The sequence below is a fragment of the Watersipora subatra genome, chromosome 4, assembly GCF_963576615.1.
Source record: "Watersipora subatra chromosome 4, tzWatSuba1.1, whole genome shotgun sequence".
NCBI classification, from domain to species: domain Eukaryota; kingdom Metazoa; phylum Bryozoa; class Gymnolaemata; order Cheilostomatida; family Watersiporidae; genus Watersipora; species Watersipora subatra.
In genome coordinates this window covers 62,055,250-62,071,653 of record NC_088711.1, presented here as the reverse complement: position 1 = coordinate 62,071,653, position 16,404 = coordinate 62,055,250, and the positions used below count along the sequence as shown (strand labels likewise).

The window sequence follows — 16,404 nt, the reverse complement described above, 5'->3', positions numbered from 1 at the left end:
ATCATCAAACACCTAGCGTGTATAATGACACCTTTTTGTTTTATGATGTAAATATGGTATAAAAGCATTAAAAACTAAAAAAAAACGCTACATGTAGTATTTCTTTTTTTAATTTAAAATATCAAAGGAGGTTTGTGGCTCCCACTGGGTTCTTTCCTGCAGAAAACGAGTTCAAATGGCTCTTTGAGTGGAAAAGATTGTCGACCCCTGGATTAGACAATGCTTTACACAAAAATCCACAATAGTTAGTGAGTTAAATGCAGTTAGTTTTATTTCAAGTACTCTGCTATAATATACTGTTTATAAACAAATAAACATTGCTATACAGCTGTAATAGTCTATTTAGTGTAGAGAAAATATCGATCCATGATCTGTTATGGTTAAAGGAGATTGCAACTCTTTATCAAGAATAATTTATATATTCATGTAACTAGTTATCACTGACTAACAAACTATCACTATACAATTGAAAAGCACAAATATGAACATCAAATATTATAGAAGTAAGCGATCTTCCTATATCTAATCTTATGTCGACGTTAAAAAGAAAAATGTGAATCGGTTAATAAATTAATTCAAATCAATGCTCAGGATCTGTCGCAAGACGGTGGTTTTGTTGCAAGACACACACTTCACCAGCCATTCTATACCTTCATCAATACCATCTCCTTTAAGGACACTGGCAGCCATGACACTGCAGTCCCGAAGTCCAATTTTACTAGCGCTCGTGTTGAACGCTGCTTTTATGTCAGGAATGTGAATGCTTTCTGGTAAGTCCTATTTGTTGGCTATAACAAGAAGAGGCACTCCATTCAAATGTTCATTGGCTATCGTCTTATTGAAAGAGGCCAGAGACTCTTGTAACCTGCAAAAAGGTGGGAAGGTTCACAGTAGGTAAGGTAGCACATGCCAATGCATCTCAGCTTGAAGAAAATGCATATGCGATTACAAGTACCTGCTGGTTTTTGCCGAGTCAATCATGTAAACAACAGTGTGGCATTCTGCGCAGTACTTATCCCAGAGCAACGGTAGTTCCTCCTGCTCACCGAGGTCCCAAAAGTTGAACCTGATCTTACCGATATTTATCTTACCAATGTTCAGACAAACTGTTGTAGTAAATCGCGCTAAATTTTTAAGGCGATAGTTTTCATTGAACCTTGTCTGTTTTTGTTCAATACAAGTTGTTTTACCAGCATTATCAAGGTCAAGAGTGAGTACATACATAGTATTGCTCTTTTTGAGTGAGATGCTCGTATAAACCAGACGAGAGGGTGTACGTGGTCAGTGCCCTGAACAAGAAAAATATGTGCAAAAGAATTCATAGATTGTGAAGATGGACCAAGCATGACACTTGCTATAGAAGACATGGCTATGCATGTAATTCGTCTAATAGCTTACATCTGACACCAGGGTAGAAAATGTTTCTAAACCTTTGACCACAAAAATAGGTCTTTTCTCATCAAGTTAAAACACTTGAGTACCTCTTCCATCATTCTAGGTTTTATCCTGTGCAAGCTTTTAAAAATTGGTTTTCAGAAGGGACAAACTGCAGACCAATATCTCAATCATGTGTCTGTTCACATAAAAAGGTGTGCTGATTGTAAAATAGCTTAAATAAGAAACTGGTATACTGAACTGATGAGACTGATAAAAACTGGATTACTCATGGCTGTTTTTATCTGCCTACACAAGGGATTTCTAAAAGTTGTATCCTGGAACTATTGTTGTTTTTATTATACATAGCTAACTGCCTTTGACTATTTCCCATGAAAAGAGCTTCTTTAAGACTGTTTGATGATGCTGAAATTTTGTAGCAAACAAGTGTTTGTTTATCAGACAGCGATATTTTACGAAATCAAATAAATAGAACAATGAGTTAGTTATTTACTGGTTTCTGACCTTCAATGTAATGTAGATAAGTGACCACACAATTTTATGTTACCAATTGCTATTCCTACTGTTTATCAATCTGAAGGAACTTCACGATTACATATGAATAGGATTTAACCTGTCAAACTTGAATTGGGCTACTATTTACATTACTATTCATTGAACATTTTACATCAAAAACTCAGACAGTTAAAAGCCATATACCATATGCTAGGCCAGCTCTAAATATGGCCATATTTTAAAAAAAGTCTAAAGACAGTGTGAAGTAAGGATCAATAAGCAAAAAAGAAGTTTTCTCTGATTCAAAGTGGAACCCCTAAAAAGGGTCATTGGAAAAAGGCTAACACGGAACACCATCCTATAGTGTGTGTTAAACATTTTCTGCTCAACCGGCCAATGAAGGTACAGTAAGTTAGTGGTTACATCTCGGACTGTTTATAGAATACAAAGATGGCAACTCAGAAGGCAGCGAGCAAATTCATAAGCATTACGTAGTCTTTGGAATAGAGGACTACTATTGAAAGCGGAAGCTCTCGTGGTGGCAAAGACCAAGTCTCTTGTCGTGAAATGAGTGGATGACACCACAGTACCTAAATTAGGACCATGTTGGCTCACATAGGCTCCAACTGCTTGTAGAAATAAGGTTCGCAGTACTTATATTTCTTTACCTTCAATGATGAAAGTACTCATGTTGCTTTAAACAACAGTGGATACTCATCTTGGACATGAATTCAACTCAGTAGAGAACAAGGGTTGTGAGTGAAAAGCTAGAGAAGCTATAATATATATTTAAAGACAATTAGCTTAAACTTGCGCATATTAACTTAACAAACAGGAAATATTTATGTTAAGTTGCTTGTGATACAAATAAAAATCATTTGAAGTTATATTGCTCTCTTAAATAACTTGAAATTTGGCTATAGTATTATTCATGCTTTAATTGTTAGTGTTTATAAAGCTAGACCTACATGTACAGAGAAACTTTGACAACTCGAACTTCACGGGACCGAGCAAAGGTGTTCGAGTATCAGAGCGTTCAAGTTACCAGAGCACTGTCACAAGTGCATGTATTTATCAGTAGATAGGTGTGGATATACAAACTATATATAAATCAAAAGCATAGATTGCTTGTTGCAAGTTAAAGGGTCTCTCATGTGAAGGTTTAAAAATTTTTTATCAGTACGTATAGATATTTTTCTATCACTTGAGATTTGTTTGTTGTTTTAGGTGATGTGACTGCCAAAACGTCCTCAGGTTAAAATTGGCAAAACTTGATAGCGGTTAAAACGCTCAGAAAAAAGACACCTTTCTCTCCTGAGCGTTTTAATCAAGATCAATTTTGCCGATTTTATTATAAGTTTATTCGAAGGTTACTTCGCTTTTCCTTGCCTTCAAAGGGCTATCACAAAGCAGATGTTTGGTAAAATTTGAATTTTTACAAACCTTTACAAAAGGTTTGTAATAGTATTACCATCATTGGCAAAAAACATTTTGCCGATGATGATAATAACGACGCCTAAGAATTACTAAAAGTTGATTAGCTCAATGGCCTAAAATAAAGGGATAGTTTAAAAGGTTAACAACCGTCTCGGTCTGTAGCTGTTGGGCAAAAAAAACTGTTCGAGTTAATGATGTTAAGGTAAAGTTACCTAAAGCAATTTATCATTGCGTGGGAGCGGACCAAACAAATCCGTTCGAGTTAACCATCTGTTTGAGCTATCCGAGGGCGAGTTATTCGAGTTTGACTGTATATTTATTCCTAGCCAGTTATTTGTTTCTTGAGCAGTTTTGTGTGTATAAGAGCTGTGACAACTGTATAAGCTTTCTTTGGTGGCTCATCATGACAAGGTGTAACATGAGTAGCAGGTTTTTGGCACCATTCGTGTGGCTAAATGAATGTCAGAACAACATTAATGACCGGAGAAATAACTATGTAAAATCACTATAACTTAGTAAGTTAAAACCAATCAGTCAGGGTGAATACATGTATGCTTTGTCTATTTAATAAACAAGAGCACAACTAATGCTTCCTAACAGGCTAGATTGGAATTCAGTTATTTTTAAACTGAAAAAATCACTTTGATCAGCAGCCACCACTACAGTTTTGTACAGATTACTGTGTCTACATTCCTTTATTTTATTATAATTATTAATTCATGTCATTAAATTTCAAACTAATCATTGTATAGAATAATTATAAACCATATTATCTAACCTTAACTGTTTGAGTGGTAAAGTATCTCGAGTCTAGAAAAATACTCACCTCAAGTGGTCTTTCCTAGCAAGCTCAATTTTGTTTCTGTTAGTCAGCCTCTGTTAGCATGATCTGTGAATTTGAGAGGCCTTGCTGACAAGTTGAACACAAACACCCCTGGAAACAGGCCTTTCAGGCTTTTTAAATTGTTTTTTAAACTATCTAGTCAGTGACTAAGTGCCTGAGTTGTGTGTTCGGTCAAATTTATCAAATTATTTTTTGAGAACTATGCATGTGGGCTATACAAGCCAGGTCAAAGCTCAAACTATGCATGACAAAGAAAGAAATTCAGCAGACGACTCTTTGAGCTTCGTAATGCATGGGAAAACTGTGACTCACTCAGCAACGAGCCAAATACATTTTGGTGTAAAAGGAGATAACTCCTTAAAACCTATCAAACCCACAATGTAAAAACTCTTCTACTAATGGAAATGGTAGGCTTGGCAACTCATTAGATAAGAGTTTTACACCTATCCAGAATCTATCTGGTAACTGCAAGAAACTGCCACTGAAAAGAAGTGCTAACAGAGATAAAATATAGACTGATTTAGCCCACTGCCTACTAACATCATGATATCACATAGATTTACTCTGATACAATAGAATAAAGAGACCTTACCATCATGGCATCACATAGATTTACTCTATTAAATTTAAATTTGCACTATGTACAAGGTTCCTCCTGCTCTACTTTATTGATATAAGTTTATGTTGAGATACTTGAAAGCAAAGAAATCAATTATTTTATTACTGAAAAACTAGAGGCTATATTTCTATTATTCATTAATGCTTTTTGATACTTACGCTTTTTCTACCTATAAAGCTAACAAATTGCTGTATAAATGAAATCACATTCAGTAATCATCAGTCTGATCTCAAGCTACGAATAAACTACTTGTTATACAAACATTGGAAGGACTCAGTATTTCAAACCTTTGAAATAACCACACTATAAACGTCAAGTTATTGAGAAACAAAAGTTTATTATCATTGTTATGGTTAAAGTTTACCACTTCGCTGAATATTTCTCCACATCTTTACCTAACTTCAGCTGACCAACACCACCACAAAGATTTATGGTTTCGTACAGACTAAACACTGCAGCTGCTTTCTGCTTGAAATAAATCTGTGAAGTTCTAAACAAACAACCATCAATCTTATGATAGATTGATGCGTGATGAAAGTACGCGAGTGTAACAATGAAATTGTAAATGCGCTTTGGCCTCCTTTATATTTATTCACGAACAATACTAACAGAAAAAAATATACCCGACAAAAAAGCACAAATAACAAATCAATAAAAGCAAGAACATTAATCAATTAAACTAAAGATTAAATTAAAATATTAAATATGAAGAATAAAAGTGTGAGTCGAGGTTAAAGTGAAAATGCAGTATTAATATTGTTGGGTTTATTCAATAGAAATGTAAATGATACTGACCTTTGTCTCTTTGAACAATCCTCGTAATATTCTTACATATTTTATAGTAACTTTACATTAACTTATGGGTAACTCGCTGCGGTACGCTAAGGTAATATTATAACTTAGCTACCCTGTAAGACAGTCCACAAGAACAAAGGTCAAACAGCGCAGCGCAAAGGAAGCCTCAACAATAGCCACACCAACAGGTGTAACCAACCATAAGTACAATATATAAGCGCAGGATTAGCTCAGGATAAGCGCATCCAGTTAAAAATCAAGTCATTAGTTCAACTTACAATTCCAGTTTCTCTACAAAATTCTCTTAATTCTCATTTCTTCTGGTATAATTTTTAAAGTTACCTTCTATAAAAAAATCATTATAATGACCAGGAGACATTCTGTATTTAGACTAGATACTAGACATCATGGCACTAGCTTAGCAAATGTATTTTAGCTGTATGAAAAAAATAACATAGCATGACTGTTTGTATCAATATCAACTGTCATGGTATTATAAATTATAGATGCAGATAGGCAAGACAAGATACAAGATAAGGTAAGATTGATCAAGTAAGATACCTCAATAATTCCTCTAAATGAAAATGTAACCTAATTCTCTGTGTTTCTATTAGTAACCACAGCCAAAACTGATCAGACTACTTTGAACTTGTGGCTGCCTATAGATTTTTACAGATTCTTACAGATTCTTAGATTCTTAGATGTAAGTGTTAATTTATAAAAACAACCTTATATTCTAATAAGACAATAATGGTAGTATAGTTGGAAAACAAAGTTCAATGTTATTTTATCAGTTTTAGAAAATATTAAACATTTAAATTTAGCAGTGTTGGTCGTTCAGAAATACATTTGTTCATTAAATTATTGGTCAAATTTTATCCTTATAAGTACAACAGTTGCTGCTTAACAAATTGTAATAATCTATGTATGTTTAGTAAAAGACATCTGTAAAATAACATTAAAGGTAGATAATATGATAGTTTAGATAATAATATCAAAGAATCAAAGGAAATCTGTAGAATTCTAAGGAAATATGTAGACAATCAGAGTACTAGAAGCAAGTAACATTTTTAAGATGCTGGCAGTAAAAGTCACTGTCATTGGATTGCTACAGTTTAGTATGTTTCTTGTGAAGTAGAGAAAATTGTTCCACTGAAAATGCTCGTAATGATGTCTGACAATTTACTATAGCGTACAAAGACTGTTAGTCAATATGAAGCAACGTATGAATTTACCCAGTATGCAATGGACTATATGTCATCACACTAAACAAGAATTGATTTTTCATACAGACATGATCGACTTGACAACAATACCATCAAGCATTCAATATCAATAAGACAATAGTTATATTTCCTTATTGATTTACCTTGTTTGCATTTATTATTCAATAAGATTCCCATATTTGAGTGATGAACAATTTTTGTTGTCAACCATTGTAAAGCTTTTTTTGCCTTATTAATAATTAACTTGGAACAACAAGGGAATGAAAATGGATTAACGATATTCATTAGTGACAGCTAGAAACAGGTGAGCTTAAACGGTGACAGAGATTGGAAGGAGTCTTGTAATCAGTCGTCTTATTGATAGTAATTTATACATAGATGTATGTCTACTAGCTAGTATTCCTATATCATCAACTTGTGACTCAGGAACCCTTCTCTGTCTGTAAAGGTAGGTAGAGTGTTTTGGGGACAAAGTATATAATGATATATTATAGAGACAGATAATAATAACAATAATAATAACACTAGTAATAATACTATAAAGAGTAACAGAGAGACCTTATAAAGTGTATCTACCTGTTTATACTATAGAGACAGATAATAATAATAATAACAGTAATAATACTATAAAGAGTAAGAGAGAGACCTTATAAAGGGTGTCTACCTGTTTATACTATAGAGACAGATAATAATAATAATAATACTATAAAGAGTAAGAGAGAGAACTTATAAAGGGTATCTACCTGTTTATACTATAGAGACAGATAATAATAATAATAATAATACTATAAAGAGTAACAGAGAGACCTTATAAAGAGTATCTACCTGTCTATACTATAGAGACAGATAATAATAATAATAATAATAATAATAATAATAATAATGCTATAAAGAGTAGCAGAGAGAACTTATAAAGGGTATCTACCTGTTTATACTATAGAGACAGATAATAATAATAATAATAATAATAATACTATAAAGAGTAACAGAGAGACCTTATAAAGAGTATCTACCTGTTTATACTATAGAGACAGATAATAATAATAATAATAATACTATAAAGAGTAACAGAGAGACCTTATAAAGAGTATCTACCTGTCTATACTATAGAGACAGATAATAATAATAATAATAATAATAATAATAATACTATAAAGAGTAAGAGAGAGAACTTATAAAGGGTATCTACCTGTTTATACTATAGAGACAGATAATAATAATAATAATACTATAAAGAGTAACAGAGAGACCTTATAAAGAGTATCTACCTGTTTATACTATAGAGACAGATAATAATAATAATAATAATAATAATAATAATACTATAAAGAGTAACAGAGAGACCTTATAAAGGGTATCTACCTGTCTATACTATAGAGACAGATAATGATAATAATAATAATAATAATACTATAAAGAGTAGCAGAGAGAACTTATGAAGGGTATCTACCTGTTTATACTATAGAGACAGATAATAATAATAATAATAGTAATAATATTATAAAGAGTAAGAGAGAGACCTTATAAAGGGTATCTACCTGTTTATACTATAGAGACAGATAATAATAATAATAATAATAATAATATTATAAAGAGTAACAGAGAGACCTTATAAAGGGTATCTACCTGTTTATACTATAGAGCCAGATAATAATAATAATAATAATAGTAATAATATTATAAAGAGTAACAGAGAGAACTTATACAGGGTATCTACCTGTTTATACTATAGAGACAGATAATAATAATAATAATAATAATAGTAATAATATTATAAAGAGTAACAGAGAGAACTTATAAAGGGTATCTACCTGTTTATACTATAGAGACAGATAATGATAATAATAATAATAATACTATAAAGAGTAACAGAGACCTTATAAAGGGTATCTACCTGTTTATACTATAGAGACAGATAATGATAATAATAATAATAATAATAATAATAATACTATAAAGAGTAAGAGGGAGACCTTATAAAGAGTATCTACCTGCTGATATCAACAGATGTTAATATGACACACTGTATCAGACATGTGACAGACTACCTTTGGGTAAAGATAGTCTCTAAAAGTCATAGACTTAGTTTAAAGATATATATGTATATACAAAGTTTCTATCAATCATGTGTATTAGAGTTGATTTCACAAATCTTTACTTTTTAAAAGTGTACATTTTTCTCCAAGTTCCCAAGAACAACCGTTTATATGATTAACACACATTTTATGTAATACCTTCATGTGTTAACTTTCTCACAATTATTTGATGTTATCCCGTCTTCTATCAGCGCCTTTTCCTTGATTCTTTTTGTTTACAGCTTATGGAAAAATCACTACTTGAGCACCACCTTTCTTTGAATGCAACTTTTATTAGGGGAAGGTGTATTTTTAATCTCTTTCCACCCTTCCATTATAGAGGAAGGGTGGAAAAATACCCGGCCATCCTTTAGTTAAACACCATTTTATTACACTGAAACTTTGACATTTATTATGTTTACTCTTTACTAATAATAATAGAATGTCATTAATGAAAGATTTTCTACAAACTGGCACTAATAATGACTTGGTTAGAGAAGTAACAATTAATTTGTCTGTTGTTGGTGTAGTAGTTGCCATGATTTTAGTGACAGTGTACCTGAGAAGATAGATCGTCACATTCATTAGATCTACACTCTAATTGGAAGTCACTAAGGTCTAAATTCGATCCATTGTTCTCAGATTTGTCTAGGAGGTGATGTACAGCCTGATCTGAAAACTTTAATAAAACATTGTCATGAATGATGAGAATACTTTCCAGAAACACTGTACGACGTAGTAGCGGTCATTGCTACAACAGATCAATGTTCATTTTCTAACACCAAAGCTTAACGTTTTTTCCTTAAAACTTTGAAAGTAACATCATTAGAACCGGTAAAAAATGTCTTCATCTAATATGTTTTAATGCAGGTAGCTCCTTGGTCAACTCGGTATTATAATTTGACGCTTGTGGAAAACCGTTTAGCAAGAATGTTTTGGCTGTGCTATAATGAAATAGCTTTGCGCTACAGCGCAATGCCATTTTATGCTTGCTCTCTCGGCTCTTATTAGTGAGTTCAGAGATACTGGCTTACTCAAATTAGCCATTGGCAATGTCTCCAGCTATTTTATGTGTTTCTGCCACCGTTTTATAAGCTGTGCCGCCTGACATTCTAATAGTGAATTTATGTAACAAACTTTCCCTCAGCTTTGTTATCTTTCTAGCTTGTCTTACTGCCCCAGCCCAGGCTCTGTTTATCTTACGCCTAAAGTCAGCAATTCCAACCTTTTTACAACAGCTTCCTGTCTGTAATACTGACAACCAAAAACACTGGCCATGACTAAATTGTTCATGACTACCTTTAAATATTATTCACGCTTTGTAATCTTTCCTTTGTGCTACTTTTTCTTTTTGTACAAAGCGTGCTTCCATTGCTAACTGAATGAATCAATAAAGCTCAAAGGCCTCTGAGCAACCATCAATATGCTTTACAAAGCGCTGATAGCATCAGTAGCATGTGCTAAACACATTTGTGTCTGACACTCCTGTATCAATAAAGTACATCCAGTAAGTCCTTACTCTTACATCCGTTGGTTCTGAATTGGAATTTCTACAGCCAATTTCACATTGCATGACAAGTCTCATATTAAAATCAAGGCCTAATATGTTTGAAACTTGTGAGAAGAAAACTGATTCACCCTAGCCTCCTAATTAATAGGGAGGTACCCAGAATAGTAAGCAGTCTACATGTGGTATCTCTATGCAATATCTATATATTTACCACAGATGCAGAAACCAGAGTTTAGCTTATGCTTTCAGTGGCTTTGATTTTAAGATCGGCATGTTGGTGTTTAAGAACCCTTCATTTGCACTACTCCCATCTCATCAACCATTTTTGTTGTTGCATGCCAACTTTTTCTCTTTTTAAAGTTACGGTTAGGAGAAATTATGTTTTGATTAAAGTAGAAAAAGATTTGCAGACAATTTTGTAACCAGTGCAAGTGTTTTAAATTCATCAGAGAGATGCCTCTAGCTGAATATTGATGCCTTTAAATTCTGACCTTTGTATCATCAATCCAATGTTTTGCTTGGTTCAGAATAATGTCATGTGAGGTGCTGCTCCCTGCTATGCAATCTTATGCAGATGCGCGATAGCGAAATAATCACAGAATGACGCAACTAAATCCTGTGCGCACTCTACATGAGCTTTGTTCTGTGTGGTTGTGCGAGGGAATAGCACCTCGCATTCCATACATACGAAATCAGCCTGAACCAGGCATTACAGAGCTCGAACGGAATGAGTGAAGTCAGTACAGGTTTCAGCTGATGCTGCCATTGCACATTGACTTCCCTATTTTTTCAACTGTTAGTAAAATTAACAAGCATAGAAATGTTCATAGTGGCAGCAACTATGCAACAATCAGCACGAGCCATGACCATACACTCGATAGTCAGCTTTAATATGAAACCTGGCTTTATGATCTAAATGTGTGCTATATGAATATGTGTTGTTGAGCTAGAATATATCTTGCTTTGAACAATTTGAACAATTTGTTGTGAAGAACAAAACAATGTGCAAGTTAATTCATACAACAGAAAAACACTGAATAGAAGTAAATGCTTGGGAGACATACAAACATACCTATCAGCTTCCTTTTATTTAGTTTACTAGAGTAAGATAGTAGAATTCTCACAAAAGCCCACATAGTTACTACAGAGCTCAGGGTCAAATCTTGCAGTAGATAAATAACGTCGTGTTTATCGTAAAGTTGAGCAGAACCCTGATGCATGACAAATGTGTACCTTTACTAGCGAGTCAAGCTCAAATGTTACTAGATCACATTTGAACCGGTTTGAAAAGAGAATTCAAACTACGGCAGTCTCGTGTAGCTGCGATTAACTGTTCGTTTTTAGCTTTTAAGAGCTTGTAATCACATTCTCACATATTTTGCACCTTCAACACAATAGAGTAAGACATGGTGAATTTTTTGATATCAAATAACTGTAATGTGAATTTGTTGCAAATCAACCTTTAAACAACTATATTTCTAGTCATTCCATGCAAAAGCGTTTACTCCGCAAAGAGCATCAAAGTGCCACCAGGACTGTCTGGGAGGAGCCAAAGGTGTTGAGCAAAACCATTTTCATCTCTAGGACAGGCTGTTAAATATAAATGCTGCTAGCATGGGTGCTGCTTATTCTTACCATTGTCTTTCTGATGCATCGTGCAATCACATCAGTACTTTGGAAAATGTCAAACTTATGGTAAAAAAATTGTGTGAGTCATTTTACCATGAGTTATTCCTAGATAACTTACTGTTAAACTTCTATTTGAAAGCTATCTCTAATAAAACACCATTACAAGAGGATGGTTGAAAAATACAACGCAACCCTTTAATTGAATGCCACCTTCATTTGATTGTCACTTTGACATTCTTTGATCTTGATGAACCCATAATAAAAAGTGATCAGTAAAAAGGTGTCCACCAAGTATTACCAATAATAACTCAGTTACATCACTAACAACTAAATCTTTTGTTGTTGCTTTAGTGTTTGCCATAATTTTAGTGACAGTCTACCTGAAAAGATCGATTGTCACAATTACCAAAACTACACCCTGATTCAATGCCACAAAGGTCTAAATATGATTCATTGTTTTAAGAATTGTCCGCAAGGTGCTTTACAATCTTACCTAAAAACTTTCAAGCATTTTGATTAACGATGAGAACACTTTTCAAGAATACAGTACAACATAACTTGTAGTCGATGTTACAGATTAACATAGACCCAGACAAAAAATGTTATTAATAAGTTTATCTCAACCACTTGACTCGTCAAATATTAGATTATGATATGCGTGTGCGAGTAACAAAACAGGCATTTCAAACTGAAAAGAGTCTGTGATACTTATAGGTGCATCACCTGAACACATTGTCAGCTTATTTTTTTAAATAATGGCAGAAACAAGGCGTAAACCTTTTTTTTCTGTTAACCTTCAATATGATTGTTGCACTGCTCTGAATATTGCAGGAAAACCTGAGGAACAAATGATGGAAGATGATGAACTAAACCAACTTGACACATTAGCTAAAGAATACAAAAAGAGAGCGGAAGACTCTTGTACTTGGAGACATTACCTGCAGGTATTTGCTTTAAACATATCACTTCATAAACACTTTTCTTAGCATTTTATACTGTTATTTTTCTTGTTCTTTTCCTCTCTCCCTCATCTCCGCTCATCTTTTTTCTTATTCACCTCACAGTTTTTATGCCTCTCCTCTCAATTCCCCCCTATCACCTCCCGTCTTTTGCCGCTTCTCTCTTACTCTTTTCTAACTTTACACCTCTCTTTTTTTCATCTCCTTTTTTTTAATATCTTCTTTTTTATTTAAAATTACCGTAAGGAATACAATTTGTACTTTAACACAGTACTATCATTCTCTCTTACCAATATTGAGCAACCGATGCACTGAAAATAAAAAACTGGCCTAACTCATCATTGTGAAAAAACTGTGCCCATAACATGTGACCACAGAACTATTTCTTTTTTCTGAAAATAGCAATTAACAAAGTATAGTTTGCAACTTCTTTTAAACTGATGCAAAACAAATATTTTCTAAAGTCCTTTTCCATATTTAATCTTTCTTAGCTCGCACAAGCCTTTTGTTCTAAACTTATAAAATTATAGCTTCCAAAATACTGCTTTACAGGCACATGGTCTAGCTAACTACTGTGTGGCTCTTGATCCAACTGACAACAGACGCAGACTAGTCTATGACATAGAAGAAAGTTGGTACAAAGGAAACCATCCTCTCAGCTATGATGAACGTCAGCAGATGATTAGTAATCATAAGGCACTTCTAGAGAAATATAGAGAAGATACTAAGAAAGACTTTAGTGCTCTTGATGCATTAGGGAATGCTGTGAGCAATGATGACATATTCAGTGAGGAAAATCTTGGACATGCGGAGGAATTTAGTCAGAAAGTATTTTCAGCAAGCCAAACCTGCAGTGAGAAACTCGCGGAAGTATCTAAAAAAATTCTCCAATCAAGCATCGATGTGCTGAAGAAGAAGGATGAAGATGCTCCGTGTAAGTTCGCTATCATTGGATTGGGTTCTATAGCAAAGGGGGATGCAACTCCTTATTCTGATCTAGAATATGCTATCATCGTGGAAAAAAAATCAGATTACTTTGAAAAACTAGCAGTAGACAGCTACTTCAGAATAGGGAATCTTGGTGAGAGTCCTCTGAAGTCCTTTGATATCGATGAGTTGAAGACAAACAGTGAGTTGAGTACGCTAGCTAAGAGGGCTGTCACTGGATACAGAATAGATGGAATCACTACAAACTCTGGTAACATCCCAACAGGCAATGGTAAGGAGGGAGGTCTGAGTCTGACACTAACGGTAGAACAGTTCATGGAGCTCTACAAAACAGAAGCCGAGAAATCATTTGACGGATTTGCAGGAGATAAATCTGACATGCTTTCCTCTACCATTGTTTTACTTTCTAGTGAAGAAACAGAAGGTACCAGTCAGCTTTACACACAGTTCACTGCTGAAATAGCATCACATGAAGAGAGTGCAAAGAAAAAGCAATCTTTCAAAATGAAACGCTTAGAATCATTTGTGAAAGACATGGATAAATATGATTTTTTATCCAAGTTTGCCAAGTTTCAACCACCAGCTAATCTGAATGTCAAGGTAAAGGAAGAAATATTCAGATATCCGACTCTCCTTGCTAACAACATGAAGATGTGTCTCGGATTCAGCTGTTGTCATTCATGGGATATCTATTCAGAGCTTCGACAACAAGGCTTTCTGTCACCAGACATTTATCAGTACCTGAATATTCTCCTCGCTCTCGCTATATACATACGAACTTCAGCTTATCTCAAAATGAAATCACAGACTGATTCTGTACAGATTGACAAGTATTATCAAGGTGATCAGGAGTTATCTTACGCTGTTCCAGCACACTTGGTAGTACTTATGGGCTGCTTACTCATTCCTATCAAGGAACATGTCAACTCCAAGATGCCTAAGCCAGATGATTCATTGGAAGATAAAGAGCGGCTTGAAATATATTCAATACTTGAAGATGTTTCCGTTCCGAAAAATGATTTTTGGGTAAAGGCAGAAGTTCTCTACTTCACAGGGCAATATTCGGAATCTTTACAAGAGATAAGCAAAGCACTCGACAAACCAGTTGATTCGATCAGCTGTTCCTCATGTTGTGAATTGCTAAAGAGCAAACCAATATCACATCAACCAAACTCACAAAATGAGCTTTTTGCAACAAAACGCATCGAGTTATGCGCGTATCTTCTTTACTACACTGAAAACTATAAACCAGCGTTAGAATATTTTAAACACTTTCTCAAGGAAAATGACCGACATAGTCTTTGGGCACTTCTAGCCGCACATTGCAGTAAAGAGATAGGAGATTACAAAAGTGCTCAGCAACTGCTCAAAGAGGTATGTCTTTAATACCATTAAGATAGATAGTACACTAAATGGTAAATGATATTAGCTAGTATGTATTATTTAACATGCTAAATTGTTAGTTAAATAATTATAATGTAGTGTTTTACACTGTAACTGATCATCACGATTACTACTCTAGTACTACTACTAAATCTGTGACAAGTTGATAGAGAGTCCACAACTGTATTATAACCTGGATGTACTTGTTTGCTATAAACCTACAAGGTATTTTCAAAAACTCTGATTATACACTTTGTTGCCAACTTATCTATTTAAACTTCTAACAAGACATTTTAGAGTGGTAGGAATCAATATAACCTTAACATGTCTCTTCTGCATATAGTAATTAGTGAAAAAATATCAATGTGTAGTATATAAGAGAATGACAGCTACATATGTGTGTGCAGGTAAAGGAGGATGAATGCCTGTCAGATATGATGAAAAGTAAAAGTGGACCAGAAACTAAGAATCTGAATAAGGAAAAAGAATCAGAAAGCAATCACAGTGATAAGAGCGCCACATATAATGATATTGGTTTAGTATATCTGAAATTATGTGAACACAAGAAAGCAATGAAGTGTTTTACTCAAGGACTGAAGATGAATCAAAATATGTATGGAGAGAAAACCAACCACACAGATATTGCCAGTCTCTATAGTAACATTGGGTCAACACACAACTCAGGGGGTGTCTACAGAGACGCATTAAAATATTATGAAAAAGCATTAGTCATGCTAATGGCCGTGTATGGAAAGAACACAAATCATACCGCGATTGCTATCAGCTACAATAAAATTGGCTCAGCACATCTGTCACTGGGTGAGTACACAACAGCATTATATTATTTTGAAAAAGCACTAGCCATGAGCAAAGCTGTGCATGGAGAAAACGCCGATCATCCACATATTACTCTTAGCTATAGTAACCTTGGCTCGGCATATAATTCACTGGGTCAGCACAAAACAGTCCTACAATATTACAAACAAGCGCTAGTCATGCTAAAGGCGGTATATGGAAAGAACACAAATCATACCGCGATTGCTACCTACTATAATAACATTGGCTTAGCACAAAAGTCACTGGGTGAGT

The 16,404-nt window shown here is 34.2% G+C and overlaps 1 pseudogene; it reads right to left on the bottom strand.

The window, feature by feature from the left end:
* Positions 1-553: 553 nt before the first annotated feature.
* Positions 554-10,164, bottom strand: LOC137394453 (ADP-ribosylation factor-related protein 1 pseudogene; annotated as a pseudogene).
* Between the last annotated feature and the right edge of the window lie 6,240 nt (positions 10,165-16,404).